The sequence below is a fragment of the Zonotrichia albicollis genome, chromosome 13 (assembly GCF_047830755.1).
Source record: "Zonotrichia albicollis isolate bZonAlb1 chromosome 13, bZonAlb1.hap1, whole genome shotgun sequence".
NCBI classification, from domain to species: Eukaryota; Metazoa; Chordata; class Aves; order Passeriformes; family Passerellidae; genus Zonotrichia; species Zonotrichia albicollis.
The window spans coordinates 9308801-9335276 of record NC_133831.1 but is presented as its reverse complement, the minus strand read 5'-3'; the positions used below and the strand labels follow the sequence as shown (position 1 = coordinate 9335276).

At 35.8% G+C, this 26476-nt stretch overlaps 1 protein-coding gene across 2 annotated transcripts in view; it reads right to left on the bottom strand.

Moving 5' to 3' along the window:
- The window catches only part of LOC102062713 (leukotriene B4 receptor 1), a 54529-nt gene extending 44787 nt beyond the window's left edge, over positions 1-9742 (bottom strand). For both annotated transcript variants that reach the window (XM_074551012.1, XM_074551011.1), the window contains exon 1: positions 9457-9742. The gene's annotated coding sequence lies outside the window, so the exon portion shown is untranslated. The remainder of the gene's footprint in view (positions 1-9456) is intronic.
- Positions 9743-26476: the final 16734 nt, after the last annotated feature.

Here is a 26476-nt window from a genome sequence, read left to right as displayed (position 1 = left end):
ACAATACTTACACCACCACTGCCAATAAATATTGTGAAATTAGAATTCTGTAGGCAGACTTTCTAATGAACAGAACAATTTGCTCTTTCGCACTCTTGCTATGATTCTAATTATGATTCCCATAAAAACTAATTTTGTGAGGTAACATTTTTATATCCCAGTCAATCAAAATGTTAGTCACATAACCCTAAATTCATGTGCATACTTAATAAAGTTTTAAAATCTGTTGTGAGAATGAGTGGCCATTTTGTCTATATGAACATGCGCTGAAAGATGTATAGCACCAATTTCCTTGAGTGACAGTGAACTGTGGGAATTGTATGAATCACTTTTTTTTTTCTTCTTTCTTTTACAGAAACAGAAGACTCAACATAAGCTTTTACAAAACTTAACATGCAACAAGAGTAGTGATATAATTAATTTATACATACAAAACCAGAAGAGATTTCACAGTTACCCTCTTTACACTTTATGTATTCAATTCATTATAACCACCAAGATCTGCAGTTTTCTACTGTATTTTAACTAAGGTTAATTTTCAAACAAAAGTATGTTGTATTTTTTAAGATGTACCATTTAATCTTTTCCATTTATAGTCTACTACTTCATCTGCTAACTCAGAAATACAGTGATTCTGAAGTTCACCATCATAGTAAAATAAGTCACTTTAAGCCCTTCTTTAACTACAATGCAGATAAAGTTGTATTTGTCTGGCAAGTACTTTTAATAGTTCCTATTTCAGATGAGCTGGCTACCAGACCACAAAACAAGCTGCTGCTAGACTGCTGTGCCTGAAACTGTTAAAAATGAGGCTAATTTAGAAAACCGACACAATGCAGGAAATAAATATCAGAAACACAAAGAGCTTGAATATGGTGAGTTTCTCCATTTCTCCCTCTTGTTTAGATGAAAAAGAATGACATATGATTATGTGAGTTATTGTGTGAGGCGGGAAAAAAACCCCAGGTAATAATAGCTTTGTAAAAGGTCTTTAGGCATACAAAATGTACCTACTGACTTCATGAAATTCCATCTGTTTGTAGGAAGGAAGCAGAGTAAGTCAATATTGACCAATTAAGCTTATTAAAAGAATATATCATTGCACTACAAAACATATAGTGTGAGTAATCCTTACAAAATCTCTGGGGCTATTGATAATTTTCCCTGCCCATTTGTATGCATTTAGAAGCCCTTAGAAATTTGTTTCTCTTTGTAATTTAACTTCTTTTTAAGTATAGCATGAAGTGAGCACTCTCATACAGGATGCTACAGGTATCAACAGTTCCTTAGGCATGAACACTAAAATGCATGGCTGTAGCTGGGAAAAGAGTTTTTTAATAGATTTTTATCCCCAGACAACGGGGGTTATTGAACAGAGCACTACATGGCAAATATTAAATTAACAGTCAGAAAAAACAGATGTAAACATTAGTTCTTTACTGTTTATGCTCAGTTCATTCCTGAACACACAACATTTCAGAGAATTCCCTAACTCTCCAAGGGTACTGTTGAAGGATTTTGCAGTGTTTTCCTCCTTTTGGGGAGTGTGACACTAGATGGCACATCACACCATGAAATGTGTAATGAGGTGTAAGCAAATGCTTCTTGCACTAGAGCACATTACTCATTTAAAAAGCTCCTTAAATCAATACAGTAACACTTCTACATCAGACTCGAGGTCTGCTCCTGAAAAAGGTCCTTGAAGAATAAATTTCATACAGAATTAATAGGGAGATGTTTAATTTACTACTAAATTGATCATAAGAGGCTGATGTTAAAATACAATTTAACATCCACATGAGGATCATAGGTATTAAGTTATCCTTTTCTTTTAAAACTATTTGCAAAACAATACCAGTATGGTTTAGTTTAATTTGTGGTGCATTACTGTGTCATGTCCAAACTATGATTTTAACTCACATAGCTTTGAGTGGAACTGCCAAACTTGAAATTCAGAACTGATGGCAGTTCTCAGAACTCAGTGATTTTTTGCATATTAGAAATTACTAAGACTATAAAGTTTAGCTGTAGTCCTCCAAACCTCATTCTTCCATAAAGTGAGGTTGTATCACAAATCACAATGGATCCTATGTGGATCCTATGGTCAAAGCTGCACAGCTCAGGGTCTGGAGCTTTCCAGGCAACCACTATAGTTTATTCATAAGGCAAGAATAAAATGCATTTTTAGGCCTGTAAATAAATATGTATGATTCACCTAGGTATTATATTTGTGATGCCTGGTAGCACAAAACCCTTTAAATTAGATCTGTATTTCACATGCCTTGTAACAGCTTGGAAACATTTAAACAGAAATCTAGCAATCAGAGTATTCTTAAGCTGCACTGATGTTTGATGCATGAATCCTGGAACAAAATGCAAAATAATCTCTGAGTACGAATCTGCATGCATTTCTTTTAAGCTCCATGAATAAAAAAAAAGAGAGCTTCTCTTTTCAAGATAGAAATAAAGGAAGACCTCATAGGGAAATAATTCAGTCAGTGGAAAACAGTGCTTATATTTGCCTTCATATGAAGGCAAGGAAGTGAGAACATAGAACAAAATGTAATTTTTCTGGAAAAGAAAAGTAATTTTTAGAACTCTACTTCATATAAACTGAGTCAAAAGCCTAGAATGTTTTAAATGACAATGTAATTGAAAGAAAAAGAAATTAAATGGTTGCCATGGTTGCCTCCAAATGCCTTGATATGCTTTCCTGTCTTTATTTTTAATCCTAACTCTGAACTAACTCTCAATTTCTGTATTTTACTGCATATCAGCCATTTTTCTTAAGAAGTCTATGCCACAGCTTGTGTCTTTAACTGGTAAGGCCAGACAGCTTTGGGATAGTAAATGTCCCAGTCCAACCTTTAGTTCAACATTTTACATGTTAGAAACAAGACTGGAAAAGAATACTTCATTATCTAGCTCCTCTGGTATGCAAAGATAAACAGATAAATAGTTATAGCTTTTTTTCCTTTCTCAGCATGATTTTTCTTGTCTCTGGGTAGATACCCAGGCTAGAATAAGATTCTCTAGCTGTATAACATGATTTGCTTCACTTGCATAGGGAAATAGAGCCCATGGTGCTCTAAGTACAGCCAGGCAACCAGCACAGCAACCACAGCTATTTTGGTAGCAGCAGCACCTTACAAAGTGGGCTCCACTAAGATAATGTGGTCACAACTGCATTGCTCAAAGCTGTTGAATTGTCAAAAATAGCTTTCCCTCAAATGCAGTAATCAGGCTTGTATTTGTATGTTGAAATTACAGGCAGTTTTCCATTGCAAACAACTTTGAGGCAAACCAAAAATACAGGGTTTTTTCCCCCTTCCCAATACCCACATGCTGTCCATTAGGTAGAAGGAAGTTTCCTCTGTCTTCAAAATAAAGCAATCCTTTAATAAAATGAGTTTGGACTTTGAAATGACAAAATAGTAGCTGGGAAAATGTAATCCAAAGACAAGCTCTCTCCTGTCATAATGCTGTGGCTAAACCATAATCCCTTGAATTCCATTATTTTTGAAGATCCTGGCTTGTACTACCCATTACTGAGGCTCTGTTACCAACAGAATTACACTCTAATTCAGACACTTCAGAGTATGCCATGTTTTCCCCTGTACCTTAAAGGGTAATATGGAACTGAAAGACTGGTCAGCTTCTTAATGAGCAACCAATGCTAACAAACTATTAATGAAAGAATTCTGTTTGCAGTTATGTCATTACAGAGTGAGGGTGCTTTGAACATATTTTATAGGGAAATCATGTTTTAATTGAAGCATTATGTACCATTCCAACCTAGGATGGACAAATTAAATACAAACAAACATTGGGAAGATCTGTATCTAATTTCAGCCAGCATCCAGGTACATAGGGCTAAATACATAAATTGACAATTATCAGTGGGTTTGGGAAGACTTCATTTTATTTGTGTTATTTTAGTTAGTGATAGTGCTATAATTAGAAGCTAAAAATTCAAGGATGCAGAAAGATTTTGACATAATAACAGAGCCCTGGACTAATGACATGCTACTGTACTCTAAGGAGAGAAGTTCAGGCTTCAAGGACTAGAACCACTACCAGTTCTAAAGCCACTGCAGGATCTTGCAGTAGCACAAACATATGCACAAACTTTAAATAGCAAAGAACAAAGAACATGAAACCAAATAACCAGATTAAAAGGCTACTCTTTCAAAAATCACTGGAACTCTGTGCTTTGTACTTTACCATTTCAAGCCCAGACTTGTAGCCTGGTGTTAGCAATTAAAGTCCACAATTAAAGGGAGAGATTCTTTTAAAAAGTCAGCAGTTTCCATTTAGGATAGAAATGAAAGAACAAGTCTCCTAAACTCCTGATCAACCAGCAAGTTCCCATCAGTTCGTGTATTTTTAACTTGTCATTATTGAATATTGAGGTCTAAATATGAATTGGGTCTTGTTAAACTGGATCTTTGATGCAGTGTGGAGAAGAGGTATTTCAAAAACATTTTCCTTTAAAACATAGTTTTAAAAAACCAAAATCACCCCAACCAAATGGTAATCCAGTCTCAGTGCAGCCACAGTGTTGCAGGCTGTACTGCAGCACCACCTTATTTGCAGCAACTAAAGCCCTACAGGTCTGCCATCATAAAAGCAGAGTTTTGTGGCATCCCAGCTGGGTGCACTCCTTATTAAGATTCGCATCCTTAATAAACACTAGGTAGTTAAATATCTGGTAAATTTATCCTGACATGTCTGATTTCTTTATTTCTTTGTAAAGGGTATATAATTTTTTAACATTACAAGTCCATATATCAGCAGAAAGCAAAAATCACAGTACAAAGCTGATTAAGGAGGAAATAAAAGAAGACAGTGTACATGCTTGGATCAGGAATCTGTTTGCAGTGGTAGATAATTTGTACACATCTCCTCTACTGTATCTGAATTTATAAGGAATAAATCTAAGAGCAGAAGACTACTATCACTCAGGACAGTAGTTCATGAGGTATAGCTCATGAAGCTACAAAATTACTGAGTACTTTCTTTTAGTGTTTCAATTTAACTTTACAAATGGTGTCCTCCATTTTTTGCACTCATTGTAAACTACATAATTAAAAGACATCATACTCTGCCACTAAAGAATTCTTTGTTCTCATTCCTTTTCCTAAAATAAATTCAAGTTAAGGTACATTATTATTATGCATGTCTAGGAAAGTAGAACATATCTAAAGCTTTTAAGTGCTCCTTCCCTAATTCAGCTATTCACATTAAATTAAAAACTTTCACTTCAGAATATGCAGTTGATATTGCTATGGCAACATAAGAGGAGTGAATCCAATTTTTGGAAAGATTTTCTATCCAGATTTCTTGCAGTATGACAAGCCAGTGGTTCCACTCTGGGACCCAGTGTTCCTTACCACATGATGATTAAAGGAACTAAGCAGGACCCTCTGCTAGACACTGCAGCTGGCCACAGATTTAACAGTGGCCTAGCAAAAACCTGGAAATCAAAGGTAAAGACTACAAGGACCGGACTACCAATACTTTATCCAAAAAATGTCAGTAAATTTCCCCCATATAGGACAGCAAGCAATGACAGCAGAAGAGTAAAGTCTTCCAGTCCTTGAGATGTCACAAATTTATGGACAACAGAGTAAGTCAGGTTGGACTGGAGTTTATTGCAAATTGAATTTATTACCAGCAGTAGAGATCTGGTGTTTTCACTCTGCATAGCAATTTTTTCCAGTAACTCTCTGGAAAGGTTTAAGTAAACAGAAACAATTTGTTCAAGAAAAATGATATATCTATGACTGTTATAAATGCCCCGTGTCATCTTATCTACAGCAAATGCAAAGGAAGAAATTGAAATACCTAATACCAGAAAGAGACTGTACTTAAACATATGTCAACTGTACCAGGCTTAGCTGAATACCATATGCCATGGAGACATGACTTACACTCATATCCATATACAAATTTTGTGACATTTTCCTTCTCTATCAAATTAATATTTTAAAGGATATTACAGGAATGGTGGAACAAAGGTAAAAATCAGATTATATAGGGAGATTAGCCTTTGGAATTCTCATTACTTAACTTTTAAAATACTTTCATATAGGTCTGTAAAATTGAAGAGTAATTCTTTAAAGAATAGAAGCCAAGATATAAGGGAAAATTAGAAATAGATTCCATTTAATAAAATCTTACCAGATCAAAGCCACCATAGGCTTAATTTGAAATTCATATGTTTAAAACCACAGAATGGAAACTACCAGTTATGTTGAAAGCCATGTTCTGCATATAGCCTTTCCCTTTTGGAAACTGAACCACAGCCTTGCTCTTTATTTACTGAACTTTCTCTGTACTTGGTCATCACTGAAGTCTGTCATTACAGACTCTCTGCCTAGTTCCAGGCCAAAAAGCAGAACTATTTATGAACCTTTGTAGCAGCAGAGGTAAAATAGGGATACTAATAGGAATTCAAGGCATGTATTAACATTCAGGATCTTGAGCAGAATTCTTTAAGCAAACAAGAAGGCAAACAAGAACAAGCTGCAAAAACTGTGCACATTAGTCCTAGATGAACACTTGCAGCAGAATAAAATGAGCTGTCATTCATCCACTTTACTTATTTTTATTTTCATTTCCAAATGAGCACCTAGTTGGAAAAGAATCCTGTTCCCTGATCTTCTCGATGATTTGCCAAAACTAGAAAAGTTGCTTGAGGTGTTTTCATGAAGAGAAGTGTAGTTCAGTTTTTTCACTTGTGTTCAGTTTTGAAGGATCAGTGAGTGAAAACCAACATATATTTGTACATCTATCAATGTGGGGAAAAAAACTAGATATTTCTTAATGACGATGTAGCTATGCTGATGTAGGGATTAGGAAACAGTGATTTTGTAATCTAAAAACTGCATGAACAAATAGAAGCTCAGCAAGTAGAAAATTGTCCCTAAAATATAAAGTCAATCTGATACATGCTAAGTAAAATCAGACATATTTGGCTGTTAATTTTGCCTTACAAAACACAGTGATTATCTATCCTTGTCACAGCTCTTTTTCAGTTTGCTTCCAATTACAAAGCACTGTTTGTTAATGTAATATTACCATTATTGCAGTAATATTTTATTGATGAATGTCTGTGTGTGGAGCAGAATTTACTGTTAACCATTACTATGATTCTTCAGCTTTTTATGGCTTAACAAGGAATGTGTAAGTGTTCACAGCCTAACTATTTAATCTCCTTTATTCTTCTGAGGATGTTACTAATAGCTGGAAGTTTGATTTGTTAATTCTAGATTGAATTGAAATTTAAAAGATTTATTTGGTACTTGCACATCAATTGTAGCATTAACTCTTCATTCACAAAATTCTCCTTTTGTTGCCACATGGCTTTTTTAAGGTGGTCATTTCAGATGTTTAACATAAAAATAATGGGGGAATTCTACATGGTTTGAGTAGCTTTTGTAACTATAAAAGGCCCCAAGGAAGTACAAAGAAACAATTCTACATTTTTTCTATGAACAAGCAAGCTAAAATAAGGGAAATAACTGTGTAACTATGAAAAAATAATCCTGCCACTGGAATTCTAAGAACAGCATAAGTAACCTACATTCCTTTTTTCTCCATTCCACACAAATTCTCTTAATAATCTTCCTTCCACCCAGAGATGAACTGTCAGAGGAGTAGAAAACATACATGCATATAGAAGAATCATCAAAATCAAAATGAAGAATGAACAGTCAGAGTGAGTAACCAGACTTCTCTGTTTTTGAGACCACACTTGATCCCATGAAGTCAGAAAACAAAGTGTCATTTTGTGCCTAAACAGAGCTTTTTATTCCATTTGTGCTCCAGAAGAGAAACTGTGTGTGGTAGATTTGAGTATTGCTCTTTTTACATGAACAAAAGCAATCTTCTTCATTCTTCTGCTCTATTTAAGTAGTTTCCTTGCCTGCTCAGATGACAGTCACATAATCTCCTAATTCACACATGATGTAAAATCTGCCTAACTAGTAGCAAGATTTATTTTCATATAACTGATGACATGTATAATGTGCAAATCTAGACCAGAAATATTCAGCATCTTAACTCTTACTTAACTTTTCTTATTTGCTCAGTTGAATCCACTTAGAAATGGAGATAATATTTTAATAATAGTTGAGTATTTCAGACTTTGAACAGAATGCTTACTTATCTAAAATGAAATTATTTGCATTTTTAAAAAAACTGTCTGTGTTTATCATTATAATTGCCTGTGTAGAGAAAACCTGTTTCTAACACTGGGATGCACAATAATAAAAAATTAAAAGAACTTAAAACATCTATATGCATTATAAAAAAGCAATTTAAATCAGCAATCTAAGCTAGGGCTTAGAAAGAGGCATTAGGATACAATATGCTGTATTTTATGCTCTACTACAGATAAATGAAATTTATAAATGTGCTGAAGGTTAAAAACTTTTCTAAAACACATGGCTATAGACACTCCTGGAATTATGATAAAGGCTAGTAATTTATCTTAGTTTAAACAAATTTTATAAATTCAACATTGCAATTAATTACTCCATGGAAAGAAAGAGCACCAAGTGACTGAACAGGATGTTTTAGCACAGAGTTACAATTAAGTTCTCCTTTTTTTATCTGGTTGTCTCTGTAACACCCAAGGAAATACCACCAGGCAGGGATTAGTGTCACACTCCTGAAGCTGTAGGTAACAGATATTCCATAATCCTTCACTCCTAGCAGAGCCCCAGAGGGGCTCACAGGAACATCTATATATTTAGCACATAATGAGGAGAGAGGCTTTGGGCAAGACAAGTATGTAGGGAGAGGGAAGGTTGTAAATTATTAAATGTTTCAAGAATTACGGCTGTTCCTAAATGACTGCGCAGTTACACGTGCTATATCATTTGTAAAGGGAGGTGATTATGAAACAAAGCAATACTAAAGCAAAATGCTGAAATCAGTTTAAAGAACTCAAGAACTGTTCTCTCTTGACAGGTTTATACCATAATATTCATAAAATATCTATAAAGATAGCTTTTTCAAAACCTAGTGAGACATTTAGCCACAGCATTCTGCTACTAACAAACAAGCTAATTAAATAAATGCTAGCTTGGATAGGCTTAAAAATGCTGCAGTACAATAAACATATCCATGAACTAATCTCTTACAGAGTGTTGATACTTTGATGTGCTTCTGAGGAAGAAAGCTCAGAATATATATCTGGTTTTCATAGGGTAGCTTATGTCAGACCATGTGGCCAATTACAAAATTTTGACTTGCTAAGGTCCTCATTATATTTTCTCTTACTCTATTTTTTCTAAAGCTTCCACTTAAAATTATTTGTAATAAACAGAAGAATCCCCTTCAAACAGCATTAAATTGAGTATATCTCTACATAACAAAAGTCAAAATCAACACACCAGCTTGAATGTATGTTGTGTATCTCTTTGTTACTGGAAAAGTACGTCTTACCTTTATCTTTGCCAATTACGTGCATCATCTTAAACATTATTTTCTCTGAGAATTGCTGCTCCTCGTAAAACTGCAAAAATATAGAAAAAATAAATGGTCATATTGTACTTTCTTAAGGTCATAATATAAATTGTTACTCCTGTTACTATAGAAACAGAGTGGATTTCATCATTCTAATGCATGCAGTGATAATTGTTCTGCATTCAGTCTATGGATAGGTAGTTAATGGTGCCAGTTGCTGTTCGCACAGACACAGACTATTGTCATCTAAGCACAAAGCTGCTGTCTCCTGTTATGTCACTGTGAGCTTTCCTAACCATCAGCAATTCATAGGGGAACATTCAGACAGAATGAAGAGCTGTTCACAGGCCTCGTTCTGTGGCTGAAACAGAATTCCCTGCAGGAATTATGTTCTCAAATGAAAGCCAAATAAATATGACACAGCACGGAGTGCTTCTTCAGATTGTCCTGTCACGTCATTGCACAAAAACTGTTTTCTGAGCTTATAAAATTTGCATTGCATTGAGAAAAGATTCCATTTACATCCTATCTATAGAGCAAGCTTTCACTGGTACAGCCAGATACCACAAGTTTACAACACACATCTCCGTGCAACTGCGTGTTTTCACCTAGAGATTATAAACAGATCAGTGGGTACTAAATAAATGTAAATGCTGCAGTTCTGGGAGTTCACAGCTATTCCACAGGTGCTCAAATTTAGGCTCATTTAGAACACACAAGTGAAAAGTAAGGCAAAGTGAGAGCAATATGGGATAAGAGAACAATTGTCCAAATTCCAGCATTGTCCAGTTTCAACCCAGAACTCAGTTGTATCAGTTTTAAAACAGATGGACTCTAAAATGAGGAGATAATGGGTTACTAAAGCTATTGTTACCACTTTTACTCAGGTTTGGCTTAAAACAGAAAATATTTATTCCAAATCAATTATTCTCAGTTCATGTTAATTTGGTGATAATTATTGGAAGTTGTGGGGAATTATCTCCTTATAGGAGATGCAGCTAATGTGTAGTTTAAATATTAATGAGCTTATTCTTATAAAGATGACTGCAATAGTTAATACAAATTAGTCAAGCATATAGATGCTTTTCAAAAAATTGACATGCTTCAAATCAATCGGGTTATAGGTTACCTATAAAACACTGTTTTCTGCACTAAGCCTTCCTCACTCAACACTATGAAATACACAAATTGTACAAAGGATCATATTTCCCTCTGACATATGTCTGTGCAATTTGGTTCTGAAACTCTTTCAGAAACCAATACTACGTGAAAAGCAGTTGGCTTTTCTTGTAAATTTTTCCAGTCTAAAACTGACAAAAATCCTGTAAAGAATTAGAGCAGTGTATAACCAAAAATAGACATTTATGGAAAGTACTATGAAAACTGAATTATGACTGGAATTACACTTGGAAACGTCTGTTTAAAGGTCCTGTCTGTGAACACAGAAAATTATAACAGACAAAATGTTGATGGTGGTATAATTTGTGAATACCTATAATGACATTAGCTGTTGCTGGACAGATGAAACCACCAAGCCATACAACTCCTGTACAGATTTTTTATGAATTATTTCTTCTTACATTCTAAGAATTGTAACATACGGATTCTTACTCATGAGATTTTATGCAGTGTATCCCTGGCATGTCTCTGACTCCTGAGGTTTCCCCAATTCCCCTGGGAATCCTCTCTCTGTTATTCATACATATGTACATACATACCCTACTTATTTTGTATTTAGGTCACATCAGCTATGCGCACACAGCAGCACCAAACAGGTCACCATATGTCCAAAAATTCCACATATATTTGTTATGTATGTGCATTCTGAAATACATTCAGTTTACTACATGAGCATATCAATTTACTACAGTGAGCATATACACTTGTTCAGAAAATGTTAATCACAATTAGAAATTTGGCAATATATCGGTTACACAGCAAACTCAGCCTTTTGGAGAAACATCAGGGGTACTGCATGAGTGCTCCATAGTGCACATACACATATAATTTCCCCACAAATGTCAGGCAAATATGATAGCCTTGTGTTTTCTGAAGATTTTACTTTTTTGGCAGACAGCCAGGCTGAAAAGATTCTGCTGGAGCCCTATAATCCATATTTGGTAATATCTCACTTCCTAGCAAGCATATATAAAACTATGTAAGAGAAGAAACAAGGTTCTAATTCTCCCCCCTTTGACAAGAGCCCAGAGGAAAGAAAACCAACAGTGTTCTCTGCCAATGTGGGTTGCTGCAGAAAGCTGGAAATGGCTGTGACCATGATTCCTGCCCTTCAGGCCTTGGCACATTTGCCCACAGCCTGGCTCATTTGCTCAGGACAGGCACAGAGCTGGGACTTGGAACAGAAACAAAGTGTGACCAGTGAAGTCGTGTTGACTTTTTTTTAAACAAGTATTTGCTTTGAGCAAGTATAGCTAAAATAAATAGACCATAGTAGGAAGAGGGTAATTAGGCATATTTCAGTAGCCAACTTGACTCCCATAATACTTTACTACAGACAACATTACATACTTCACCTTCATTAATGATACTGCAGTGTATCACAATATACTGTTTCTAACCTGAACTGAGCCAGAATGCACTCTGTGGCAAAAAGAACAATGAAAATTAAGTAAGAACAAATTACATACTGTGGTATGAAGAGCAGCAGTATAATTAAAATTTGGAGAGCAATAGTCCAGCAAAAAAGGCACTCTTTTCCTATTCCAAGTATCAGGTAATGAGATCAGTACCTTGTAAGCAAAACTGAAGCATGTAAAACCTGCCACATTTCAAGACAAATCTCCTATGCAAGTGCAGCATCTTTTATGATGAACAATGCAGTCATACAAGGCTGAATGAACTCAAAGAAAAAACAGCTGGAAAAAGTTCACTGCAAAATACATCTACAGCTCATTTGTGAGCTACTTAGATGAGATTGCATCTCTTCTTCAGGGAAAGCTGGGGAGGGAATCTGTGTCTGTGATCCAGGTCTTTTTGAAATCCAGACAGATTTTGCACACAGCATAAAATCAGTTTGCTTTCTTACAGGTGTCTTTTGTATGCAGCTGTTAATGTTCTTGATAGCTTTTGTGCTTTCATTGCATTTCCCTATACTTGGCACGGTGGGCAACACCACAACAAACAGAACCATCCTCACATGTACCAAAATCCAGAGCTCACAGTTCACTTAATAGAACTTTTTAGACACTAGTATGGAATACTTCCAGGCCACATTCCCTTTACAGCTATTACAGAGGGGATTGAGACAGGAAATTACTTATTAACAACATTTTAATGTAGACTGCCCTGTTCAGCAAAGCAAATTTGGTCTGGAAAGAAACCTTCCCCCATCAGCTCTTAAAATGATTCAGGTAATATTCTTCCTGATCAAAAGAGTAACCAATTTCCTCCTGACCACATCCTTCTCTGTTCTGACAATGAATGCCATGAAATAAAAGCCTGTAGGCACATGCTGGCGTAAAAATATTTTTAGATTTTTAATCCTCTGGCTAGATACAGCCATATTAAATATAGATTACTTTTTATGCCTAGAGATAAAATGGAATGAAAATAGGAAAATTGTCACTGAATAAAAAAGAAGTGTGGCAATGAAGGTATACGATGTACTGTAGCTACAGTATAGAAAAAGCTAATGTATATGTTCATCATATGAGGCAGAACAATGAAGATAGTATTTCTGAGGCCTATAATTTAATATTAATACTTTATAAATATGTTCTTACTCCAATTCCATGACTGAACCATTCTTGAATTTAAAGGGTCTTATTTTAAAATGTTCTCTATACAAAACGAGATTCAAGCCCTGCAACCTCCATTTACATAGTCATGTCTTAGGACATAGAGAAAATATAACTATTTTCCATTTTAAAAATTCTAAAACTCAGTGATATTTGTAATTAATACATAAAACTTCAGCTCCTTTGGCTAGTCTTGCAAAACAAAACAGTCGCATTGTGATGAAGGATTCCAAATACAACTTAGTATTATAAATAGTATGACAAGCTGATCTTTCAACTAGAGTTTCAGTCAACAAGTAGGAGTTTTCCTGTTAAAATTATAAATAGGTTGGATTTCCACTGAGGTTTCAGGATATCTTCTTTTGTTATGGATAACATTTATATTTTCTAGAAATACATCTGCCTTTAATACAGAAGTACAAATCAGGCAAACCAGTCAATCCTCTGTGCAGTTGCCCACCCAAATGCCAAGAGTTAAGTGGGATAAATTGTGCAGCTGCAGTGAGCAGTGAAGTGGCTGCTGGGAAGGACTGCTGGAAATTGTGGAAATTGTTTGGCTACCCTCTGAAAAGTTTATCAGTAGACAGAGAGAAAAAACATTAAATGCTATGTTTTAAAAAATTACCCCAAATTTATTCAATTCATCGCAAGATTCATATAGACAATTTTTTCTCTCTGGAGCAGAGTGCATGTAGGATGGAGTGGGGAAAATGAAGGTGTTCCAAAGACAGGCTCATAATATTCATGTTACCTTCAATGGAAGTAGCAAGGCTTTCCTGTGAAAATGCTTCTTTGCCTATTCCAGAATCCAAATTTACTGAGTTCATCTGGAAGCTTCCTTTCATTTATAAACTTAAATCCCTTTTTGGTACATCTTAATGACCTATATTAAAACCCAAGGGCAAAGAAAAAGAAAAATAATCAAGTCCATATCCTTTGTGCACATTTTTCTACCCTAGTTACATAAATCAGTCATTTATAACAGGAAAAAGGGACTAACCTTCACTTTGAACACAGGAGGAATATCAGGGTACCTAACTAGACAGCCAGTGAGGTGGCAAAAGTCCTGCATTTAAAAAAAAATGTATTTTATTTTTTTCCCCAAAAATAATATAATTTTGTGTGTGATTTGGTCTGGTTTTTTTTTTGGTGTTTTTTTTTTTTTTTTTTTTTTTTTGGTGGGTATTTTTTTCCCCAGAAATTTTCTTTTCCCAAAATGGCATGGCAGACATCTGAAACACTAATCAACTGAGAAACTGGAAAAGTTCTTAGTGGACACAGCTCCGGCTAGACTTTTCACAGAATAAACACTGCCACTTAGCAGAGACTGAGTTTAAGGGCTCTGTTCCAAAAAGAATGCAGAACTCCAGTTTTACCTATTGTATAGAAGGAAAAAATATTGGAGTTCAACGTCTTTCTGATAATGAAAAAGGATTATTTGGGTTGAAACTCCATATTAAAGTGTAATGTTAATTTTTGTGAAGCAAGAATCATTAAATTACACTGAAGCATCTATTATTGCACAGTGTTTAAACATTTTGAACTCATAGTTCTATTTCTGGATACTTCTTTGTCCCTGTTTGAAATTTTGAAATTGTTCACAGCTCAAAAAGGAAACTGAAGGCAGCCTTTAAATAATTGTCTCTGCAGATGAAAGATAACTAAATTTTGAAGATCTAAGGAGTCAAGAAGAGCACAGTAGCCAGTTTGATTGCAGAGGGTCAGACTAGCCTATATTTCATCAAGTGTTATACATTCTATTTTAAAAAAACCTTTAAACTTGTGGAAATTTCAATACATTGCAGTATGTAGAATTGAGAGCATAATCCTTCACCTCTGATATTGAGCTGCCTTTGCAGAATTCCTCTCTCAAAATGTCCTCATAGAAGACTTCATATTAGCTAAAGCAGCCTGCTCACAGAATTCTCCTCTTTTCATCACTCTTTCTAAAATCAGGTGTCAGCACACTAAAATTACTTCTGTTTCAAATAGTCCCTGCCCAGTTCTAATCTCATGATCAATTTTCCAACTTCGGTTGTTTTATTTCTTCTCTTATTGGAAGATTATCTTCTACCAATCTGAAGGGAGGGTCATTTGAAAACCTCACCAGTTATGAGAGACATTGTGCTCAGATTGGACACTGGTGCAAATCTGCAGGAGTCACTAGATGGGCACTGGCTCATTCCAGAGCTGAATTTGGTACTTTGTGTTTACATTAATTGTTTCACCATTTGAAACAAATGTTTATTTAAAGCTGATTGAGGTAAGAGTTGACACAGTGTGCCATTTATATCATCAATGCCTTTGCCACTTCATCCCAGCAGGTTTTACTTTGAAGTAGCAAAAATAGCTTCATCAGACACTGAAAGAAAATCTTAATGTTCTGGTTAATCAGCAGCAGTCTGTAAAGAAAACAGCAAAGTAATGAAATCTCCACTTCTGAATAATTGTACTTGGGAAGAAGTGAGGTTCCAGCATAAATTAATTCTGAGCATCCAGCTCAGTTTTCAGCTAGAATCAATCAGTCAAGGACTGAAACGAAATTCACAGCTCTTCACAGCATACTCTTTTTGGTAGGATGCAGAAAGATTAAAAAATAAAATAAAATTAAGGCACTAAATTATTTTTTTCCTACACAGGAGATCCATTATTTGTACAATAGAAATCAGTTACTGATGTAGAGAATTTTAATAACCTTATGTTCTCAATGTTCCAAAGCCAAGTGATGGATACACTGGAAGGCACATTGAGGTGCATGCCTCAGAATTCTAACTAAATATGATTTGCTACTGGAGAAATGTTAGCAACTCTATCCTAACATCCTGCCCCCCAGTCCTCTGTTGTATTGCATCATGTGAAATCTTTGCACAAAGTTCTAAAACACTCAACAAGGAATTTTAAAGATGAGTCCACATTAACTATGTTTCTCAAACTGAATTTATCATTTCAACAACTTAAAAAAAATTATAATGAAAAGAAAGTAGCCAAAGGGCTGTTTAAGATATACCATAAAACTTGGGGCCTGCACCACCTTGAGGTGACAGGGAAGGGAAGGAGCCAGCAAAAATTTTACCCACAATAGTATCTTGTACAGGTTTAAGTACCCAGTCACAGAAAATGAGAATCACATAAATAGAATGTAAGAGGAAGATGCAAAAATGACATCCTGGGTTACAATTGGGCTGTTATGGGTGAGCCAAATGTAGCTCTAAGATCATTCTACCTTAGCTAATCAGAATTTACAACTTGCTTCAATTTAAGTCTCTGAAGTGCCTGAAAACATATTTTTGTAATTTTATTCCATTACTGCACACATCTGTCTCAAAGAAAAAGTGTCCTTAAGCCCATGAATATAACATATGTTACTCATTCCATTCCTTTGGGTACTTGACCAGTCTTCCAGAGCCCAGTGAAATTTAAAAGCCATTTTAAAAAAGAGCAGAAATTCTAGACCAATTAGAGAGCTGATAAAGGACAAAATCTCTGTGGAAAAATATCTCTATTGTGACTGGAATTAGCTAGAAAATGTCTCCATTAATCTCCTGTGTTTCAAGGCAAATGTCTAAACCTTTGACATCCCTCAAAAAGTTTTAGCAATTTAACACCTGGAATTCTGAGAAACTTTTCTGAGGAGGAAAAAATTTTTATTATTTTATCTTATTTTTTTACTAAGAAACCCATCACTAATTTAAACTGTAACCTCTGTAATCCCTAGAACCTAGCATTCTGATCAATTAAGGCACTTCTCACTGCATAGTAATTGCTGCATCTCAAACAGTTCATCTCCTCACCAATTACCAAATTACTGGACTAATCCTCATTTGCTTTACAGCAGTAAAACAAAGACCTTAGTAAAACTGTGTGCAGTGCTGTAGAATTGGCAGCCTTTACTCGAATCTTTTCTGTACTGAGTGAATTTTGTTAACTTGTGGCAGTGGGAAAATGATCTATATTTCTTCTATTGTTTACTCTAAGAAGAAAACATGCACAATCTTTTGCTCTCAGATATTTTCTCAGTTAGAGATTGTTTAAATGCTAAAAGATATTTTAGACTGTATGTCAGCAAATTACTGAACTCCTTAATTTGCTCCTTTTTCTGTACCTGCACAAAGAACATGCCCTGCTGATGGCCAAGGTGTGCCATAGAGACAAGAAAAACCATAGGACACTTAATTGTGTGTCATCCAGACAGGCAAAACATGCAAATACTCAATACTAGATGAGATATATCCTTCAATGTAAGAAAAAGAAACTTCTAGGACTGCTTCCTGAACTTCCAGTTACTGACACAATCACTGATCACAGAAAACTAAAGGTGCCCTTCCAGGGAATGTTACATATCACACTCCTGCCCAGCTCTCTGTAATGCCTCTGGAAGAGAGACAGAAGGCAGACATTTTGTTGTTCTAGAAGTATTTATTTAAGTAAATAGTTGCACACTTGGTTCTGCTAATACCACCTACATTATCTTCTACAGGCGCAGCAGCCTCTGCAGAGGGAGACCTGAGCTTTGATAACATCTCTTCTGGTTATTACAAAGGCAAATCACAGGACCTACAACAAAACAGGGTCTTCACAAGACTTTCTAACACCTTCAACTAAAAGGGAAATAAACAAACAAAACTGAAATAATAATAACCTAGGACCAAATCTGAAATTATCACATAAAAGAAACAGATCTGAGAAATAAGAGTACATTAAACTGTTTTGTTTTCTGAAAAGAAACTGGAATGACTGTCAATAAATAAGCATCTTCTTGAGGCTTCTGAGAAATAAACCAATTGGAAGCTCATCAATAAATGAATACTGCTGGAAAGACAGAACACAGGGCGCATAAACCTAAACATGATGGTTTTGCATCATTGTAACAAGAGTCATAAATGTAGCCTTTCCTCTGCTTGTCTCACTACTGAAAGTCCTGCTGCAAGTGTTTCTAAACCACATAAACTTACAAGTTGACCAAGTATCAACTGAGAGTTTAATGTTGCAAAACCGAGTGTAGTTGCCTTATATCTCACCACTCTCTGAAGGATGATTCCTCTTTTCCCGTGCTTCAGAAGCTGAAAGCTCTCTGTTCATTTGTTATGATATCCCAGGAGATCAAGAGAGACAGAAATTACACTGTAATGACCACAGTTCTCAGCATTTGCTTTCTGACTACAGCATCTCAGATTTCAGTTTTGTTTTTAATGCCTGCTAGTGACCCACATCAATGCAGCTCGAAGACAACATTATTATGTAAAAGTCACTACAGAGTCCAAATTCAAGATCTCATAATTGATCTGAATGATGGATTTATCCATAGCAGAAGGCTTGAATTGCAAGGCTTGCTTCTCCTTAAACTAATGGTAGACTCCTCTGTGGTCTCAGTTCCACTCTTTATTCCTTTTTTTAGAAGATCATAATACAGTGGTTAGTAAAGATGATTTGGACCACATCTCTGAAATTACTCCTGCAACTTGTTAAAGCAAAAGTAAGCATTTTTGCTTTAAAAAAATCACAGGGGAACTAGTGTTTTACTATGAGAAGAGCTAATTATTAGTATACAGACAGGCAGTACATTTATAAACAGAAAAATAAATCTTAAGCAACAGCAAGAAATGAAAGATTTAAAACACTGTCTAGGTAGCTGCTGGCTGCACAAACACCACAAACAAAAAAAACCCCAACTGGCTTAAACTAGTGGCTGTCTACTTTACGGTCACTAGACTTCCATTTCCATGGTTTGGGCAAAGTTTTATACTTGTTTTTTCGTGACAAAACTCAACATAACTGCAAAGATGACAAAAATTATCATGAGTATAGGAAAAGTAAGGCAGTAAAGCATACTGCAATAAAATTCTAATGTAGAAATGTCTTCCTCAGCAGTAGTTAACCACAGCTCAGTTTGTTTCAAGCCAAATTTTAGGTGCAACTCAGCCACTGCAATTGCTGCTCAAACTCTATCCAGCATCATTGTTAAAGTGTTTTTACAAGCAGGAATTTTTCAATGTCACAACCAAAGCAGAACTTTGGCCCTTGTACTTTAATCAATAATGGACCACATATCACAAGAAGAAAGATATTGGTGTATCACAGGTGCTATGAGAACAAGCAAAATCCTGGAACGAGTAAGGTTGGCAAACTGTAGCAGCCAGCCCTGTGATGCTGCCACAGCAGACAAGAACATAAACTTCTTGCTGAAATACTTGGCATTATCAAAAATATACATAAAAATCTATTCCATTTGAACATATCAGCTCATCAAGAAAGTGTCCCCCTAGCAAGGTTATCCATGACACTTGATTGATTTCTGACATCCCCTAGGATTTAAATTATATCTGCATAAACCCAAGCAGTATAATCCTAGAACATCTCATCTATCCCAGTTATTTCAAGCTAGAAATGTTTTAGGGATTCTGAAGGAGAATTCCATGGTAATGCAGCTCAACAGCTGTCAGTATCCAGCCAGTCAAGCAGAGCTACCACCAGGACCCAAGGAAAGCCCCTTTTCATGTCAAGTTGAACAGAACACAAATGCACAATCACTGAACTAACATGGAAATGCATCCTCAAAGTGACTTACCCATGGGCTGCTGTACTCTTGCTCTCTCACTTTTGTTAAGGGATATTTATTTATATTAGCCCCCTTCCCTTTCCCCAGCACAGATATTCACAGTCAACAGATCTGGGAGTGGAAAACTACATTTTCACCAAAGTGATTTTCTGAAAAGCACAATCACAGCACCACATATGCACCAGTGTCAGACCAGCAGCAGGTTGCAAATTTCTGATCACAGATGGCTGGGCTTGGCTTCAGTCTCCTAGGAACTATAGCCTAAGTTCTTACTGGTTTGTGTATTTTATAGTCCACTTGTACGTCAGTAAAACTAAAACCCATTTCTATGTAATGCTCTCCATGGTTTTAAAATGTATTAGTGTATTCCAGAGATTCTCTGGTAGGAGATCAGTGATCCTGCCAGAGGGGAAAAAAGAGAAATCTTTTAAAAGGTCATGTTTACTACATTTGAAATTATATGCTGCAGATTTGCTAAGTGGACAGATTAGGCAATGTGCTACTATGAAATATAACTGAGCTTTCTTTGGCTACTGAATACTTTGGAACAGCATACAAATTCCTTTACCATTAGCCTCAAGAAAACTGTTACTGCAGTTCATTTAATCAGAATTCTTGCTAGCACAGGGTCTTGTCTACACATACTTACATGCCAAGAAATCACTTACTACTGAGCCATTACAAAACTTCTGGAAATTACTCTGACTGACAAAGCCAAACAAAAGCCAAAACTCAATTCTGTATTGTTTAGTGTCCGCTCAGAAAGAGGCAGCACATCAAGATTAAAACATTTCATACAAATGATGAAAGCAAGAATTTAATTTATGCCTAATTTTCAGCCTCTTGTTAAACAAATCTTTCATCTGTTTGTCAAGGAAGATTTCCTCCTTAGGTCTGTTCTTTGCTACTCTATGTAATCCTCATGTCAGATACTATATGGAATACACATATGTCTATTGCCACCTATAAATTAATCAAACTAAAAAATTGCAATGGTTTTTCATTCTCACATGTAGACAGTTGTGATCTATAGTTGGTAAAACAAATGAAATGAAAACATTTTTATCTTCTGTGTTTTTTCTAATTTCTATACTATAATAGCAGAGATAAGAACTAGTACAAATGATTTAAAGAAAGTGATTTTAATCTCATCCAAACCCATACCAATCATGTCTAATACATTTATTTACAGAGTTCAGAACTGAAAAAAAAAATAAGGTGATGCTTAGTGGCTTTTCACTGGACTTTTCTCTTTCCTTATGTTATCTTTATCTATTGAGGGTGCCTGATGTTGTAGACATTTATTTTACATTTTTTAGTACTTAAATACTGTTTAACTGATATTTTATACACAGAGGATTAAGTTATCTACTTGAGCAAAGACTTGAAAATTAGTGCTTTCTGATGATATTTTTACTCTACTGAGCAAGAAGCTGGAACTACACAAATTGTTATATTAACTTGATTATGCCTATGATTAGCTCAGTCTTGTCTCCAGTGCTGGCCAATATCAGACACTGATTGCAAAAGTATAACAATTTGGAATCCACTTTGTAGGCAAACCGGAGAGTTATTTTGTTAGGCTCTGGACTTACTGTAGAGGTGAAAGCTTTCTAATAATTCTTAAAACCCTACAACATTAATGCAATAAAAATCATACTAAAGTGTACAAAAAGGCAGAATTCTGTTCTGCAGTTTAAACTAGAAAAACTTAAAGCGCACACTTTGTATGTCAGCTTAGAAATTACTCTCTTCCAGAGGCTTCTAAAGTCCATTTCTCAGTTATTTAGCAATTCTGTTTCTAGGTGCTGGGAGCAATATTTTACAGATCACAGGATAGCCTAGGACCCTACTGAAGGGAGGAGGTAAAATGCCCTATTAGATTTGTGGCAGTAGAAATCTCCATGGCAGGTTTAACAGGCCCTGCAGAATCCAGTCTAAATGAACACAGAAAGGTCACAGCTGCAAAATAACCAAGGAAGGTGTCAGAGAAGTGTTCATAGGAAGTACATAGAAAAGGCAGTCCTTCAGTCCTTTCTAAACTGGAAAGTGAGGATGTAAAACACAGTCTGAGGTTCTGGGCATGATTTTGATCCTCCTTAGGCTATAATCATGGTGATTCAATGGCACCCAGTTCTCAGATCCATCTTGTGTGAAAGATATCTATATTATTGTCTTGGTGAAGTCAACAATAGGAGCTTCAATAATGAACTTTTAAAAGAATTGCTCTAAGTGCTAATTTCTGTGAAGACTTTAGACCTCAGACCTTTTTTTCCATGAAGCTTGTAGATTATTCCCAGTTCCTACATAAGGATTTCCCAAACCCAAGGCCTCGTTTTGAGACACCAGAGAAACTCAATTTATTTCAGTTTTCTACTTTCACTCATAGTAAGAGCTAGGCTAGATTTCCCATTACATTGTGTGAACTGCATTTGGATATATTTACCATGCTCTATAACTCAGTCTTCCAGCTTGATAAAAACCAGAAGACCCAGAACTGGAGAAATGTATTCGTTTGTTATACCAAGTAAATTCAGAGTGCATATGAGCAAAGGGAGGGTAAAGAAAAACATATCAAGGTGAACATCTTAATAATTTGTGAAGATTTCTGGTTCTACAAATAATATAACCATTTATGTATTTGAAATTAGGTGTTTCTTGTGAATTCTTGTAGCAGCTGGTAAGATCCCTGCTGCAGGTCATGCATGACAGTACAAGAAGAGTAAACAAAACCAGGCATAGCTTGTCCCAGTGAAAGGAGATGGGAACATTTTGCACAGAGATTGCATTTTTATTTGATTAAAACTTCAGCACTGCTCATGGCATTAAACCATATAATTAATTTACTGGAAGATTAGTTCCAATGCCATGCCTTTTAATAGAAGTTTAACCTGCAAGCCAGAATTTCTGAAGTGAGCAAGACAACCCGCATACTCCAAATACCAAAGTAAGTATTATTTAACAAAGCATATACATAATTCTAAAACAATCCCATAAAGATCTATTGACAGCAGGAACCCTCTGTATCAGGGTAAAAAGAGGAGTTACTATCAAAAGTGAAGATGGCAGAGTATTGTTTTTCCTATTCATCAGTGCTCTGACATGAAAAACAAATCCATTGCAGATCACAATGAAATCAAGGCTTTATATGTGTTCATGGAAGTATAAGAGGGAACTCTTGTCTCAGGCATTCACTGTTACATTCAGATCCAAATCCTTGGCTGAGTTAATTCAAACCTGCTGCTAACATCCAATATGCTGCCCATCCTTCCACACAGCAGGTTTGCCTCAGCACTGCCTTGTTGATGGGATTTCATACCTGAACAGAATAACAAAGAAACAAATACTAAGAACTGCACTCTGAAAGCAAACCATTTAGAGAGGAGAGCTCAAATGCAAACCAGCAAGTTCAGGAAAGAGATTATGTTTCTCAATGTGCTGTTGACAATGGCTGTTATTAATTTTTGCCTCACAGGTAGTAATTTTCAAGAAATAATGAGAATTTGTTGTGTTCCAGCACAGCTCCTGCACACAGAAGCCGTGAAAATACACTGTTGTCAAGATTCACACAGCAAGAGGGAATGAAAAGAAGGATGTTTGGCAGAAAGATATTTGTCCTCCAATTTGCAGGACAAGCTATGTGTCTCCTTCATATTCTCTTTATTAATTAACACAAATAAAAGGACTTGACAACTGTGCAGGGCTCCTTTACATATGTGGAGAGCATATGAAAACACACATGATTTTAAAATTTTGTCTGAAAAAATGTACCAAATACCAAATCCTCATGCTTGCTAGCTCATTCTTAAATACATTCTACACCCAATTATTTTAGAAGAGAGTGAAAGAAAAAAAGAAAAATGTCACCAAACTTCAATCCTTTAATGCTTACTCACTACCTGTGACTAAGAAGTGTTTCCAGAGGACTCCAAGTGTATTTCAACATTTTATTTTAGTCTCCTGACTGAAAATTCAATTTCTCTTGGTCCCCTGATATCAGTCTTAGCAGATGACATCTAATGACAACATTCTGATGTTCTAATAACAACAAAATGAACAACTACCTTATTTTATGACCTATGCTGGTTCAGCACCTCTTCTATATTACCATTAGATTAAATTGTAAGTAAATATATTTCTTGGTAAGTAAATATATTTCTTGGTAAGTTTTCATATCAAGTGACACTGGCATAAATAAATCCAAAAAATGTTAACCTACTAAGCAAATAGTGTTCCATTGCCACAGCATACAGCTTTTGGTAATGGTGATTATTATAATGAACCGTAAAAAAAAAAAATTTAAAAGTCCATTTTACCAGATTCAGAAAAAAGAGAAACATTTAAGGTTGTATTCAGTGCCTCAGCTGACTTACAAGAACCACTTGTTCTTGAGTTACAAGCACCACTACTTGGATGGTAGCTTACCTCAGAAGAGCACAGATCACAGAAGGAAGAGAGGATCAAGTACAAAGAAATGTTTGTGGATTTTTTATGAGGAAATAAATGTGGAAAGGAGAACTGATATTGTGTTAAGTTTGAAATGAGAGGCAGATAATTCAAAGTTATGATTCTCATAATTAGAAATGGCATTTCCCCTTCTCTGCCACGACACTGCAAAGCACCAGCTCACAGGAGCTTCACAGCAAACAGATGAGAATCTTCTGCTCCAGAACCCACTTGTGAGCTCCTAAAGCAGAAGATAATGTTGTGTCTTCTCTTTGCTGAGCTTTGCTGGGATGCAGAAGACACGGAATTGTTCCAGTAAGAGCTGATATGACTTAACCCAGCTGGAGCCTTTACCCCAGCGTAACCTTTTGTGGAGATGAGCTCTTGAGGGGCCAGACTGCTCTGCTGGGTGAGTGAGTGCTGAGCACAAATGTGAAGTTTTGGTCTAGAGCAAAGCCTGTGGGTGTGGCTGGGCTTTGTGCAAAGCTCTGCCTGTAGAATAGAAAGGTTTCCTGCTGCCTGTCTTGGCTGTGAACTTCTGCTTTGTTTAGCCCTTGAGGAAGTGACCTGCAAAGAATGAACTTGCAAGATGTGGGAAATAAGGTTTTAAAGATGCAAAGCACATAGCATTAACAAAAGCAAAACTGCCAGGTGGTAAATAAGCCTAATGAAGAAATCCTACATATCTTGACAAAAATCTTCGGGACACAATGTACAAGAATAAGCAGTGAATATCCCAACAGTCAGTCCACCCTCTTTTGGCTAATATTGAACCTGCTCTTATTAAGAACAAACTTTAAAAGTAAACTCTACACTAAAAGATTTTAAGCCCTGTTAGATGAGCTAATGCTGTTTTCAGTTCTCATTCCCTCTCCCAGGAGAAATCATCTTCATACTGCATTCAACAAATATGCACAAACATGATCAGAAGGGTATATTTTATTTATTTCTGCATAAGTTGCAGAATTCCCTTGCTTACTTGGGCACTCTTAAGCATTTGAAAATGAAAGATATTTCACTCATCTGCCAAAATAGGTGACAGAACCTTTGACACCAATGATTTAGGGGGATGCACAACATAAATTATGCAGGCCTGTTGCAATAAATTGACAAATTGCTTTTACAAAACTGCTCAGCCCCAAATGGTATACAGTAATTAGCAGAAGAGGTTCTAAGCACCTCATCAACATGAGGAAATTCAACACTTTGGATGTCACTGCCCAAGGCAGGGGATTGAACTAGGTGACCTTTAAATATCCCTTCGAACCCAAATTATTCTATGAGTAAACACGTTTTCTAAAATGGAAGTATTGCATAATAAAATGTCTACATTTTAAGTATACAACTTGACTATTGGTAAGCTTGCTTTTAGCAGGAAATATTCCAATAGCAATGGGGATTAAACAGCTTAAAATTTCTGGAACTTCTGCCATCATGTCCCTAGAACTGCTAACTTGCTACTTTTCCAAAGCTCATGCATTTATGGAAATCATTAATGAAGAATGGGGCAAAATTTTCCTTGGAGGAAATTGTGCCCCATTCCCCTTTCCCCTCAACCCCCTTAGCCCCTCAATTCAATTCTTGATTCCAATTTCAGTGAAGATACAATTTTTAAAATGGAAAAATCATTGAGAAGAAGAAACAAAGTTATTTAAATGCTTTAAACAAAATCACATTTCTGTTCATTCTCAATTTCACATCTAAATGGCTTGTAGCAAATGCTCAGCATAAATAAAAGTTCATAATCCTTTTAATAACAATTTGCCTGCTGTTTAAATCCATTTTTATTTTTTGGTTAACTGAAGATATTTTGGAAAATATCATAAAGTCATAAGAAACCAATTACATTGTTTGTTGGCATAATCCATTTTTTATATCACAGGGTGTGAAACTGCTAAAATGCTAAAACTGGAAATTCAAGGATGAAGCCATGCAGAAAAAGAACTCTGAGAAATAAATTAGGGTGTTAAGTGTCATTTTCATATTCTTTTAGTTAGCACTGGAGAAGGAAAGTATTTAGCACAGAAATCCAGTGGGAAGCCTTCAGTTAGCATCCAACCTGGGCAGTGTTCTGAGGGTGACATGGTCTTGGACCTACTGTACAGTTTGAGGTACTTCTGCATCTACCACAGTGAACTCTTTCAAAAAATGCACTCAAGTGCCTGCAGGAGATAAGAGCAAGGAGCTTGGCAGTCTATCACTTGAAAAACAAATTGCTTTGATAGTAGAAACCAAAAAT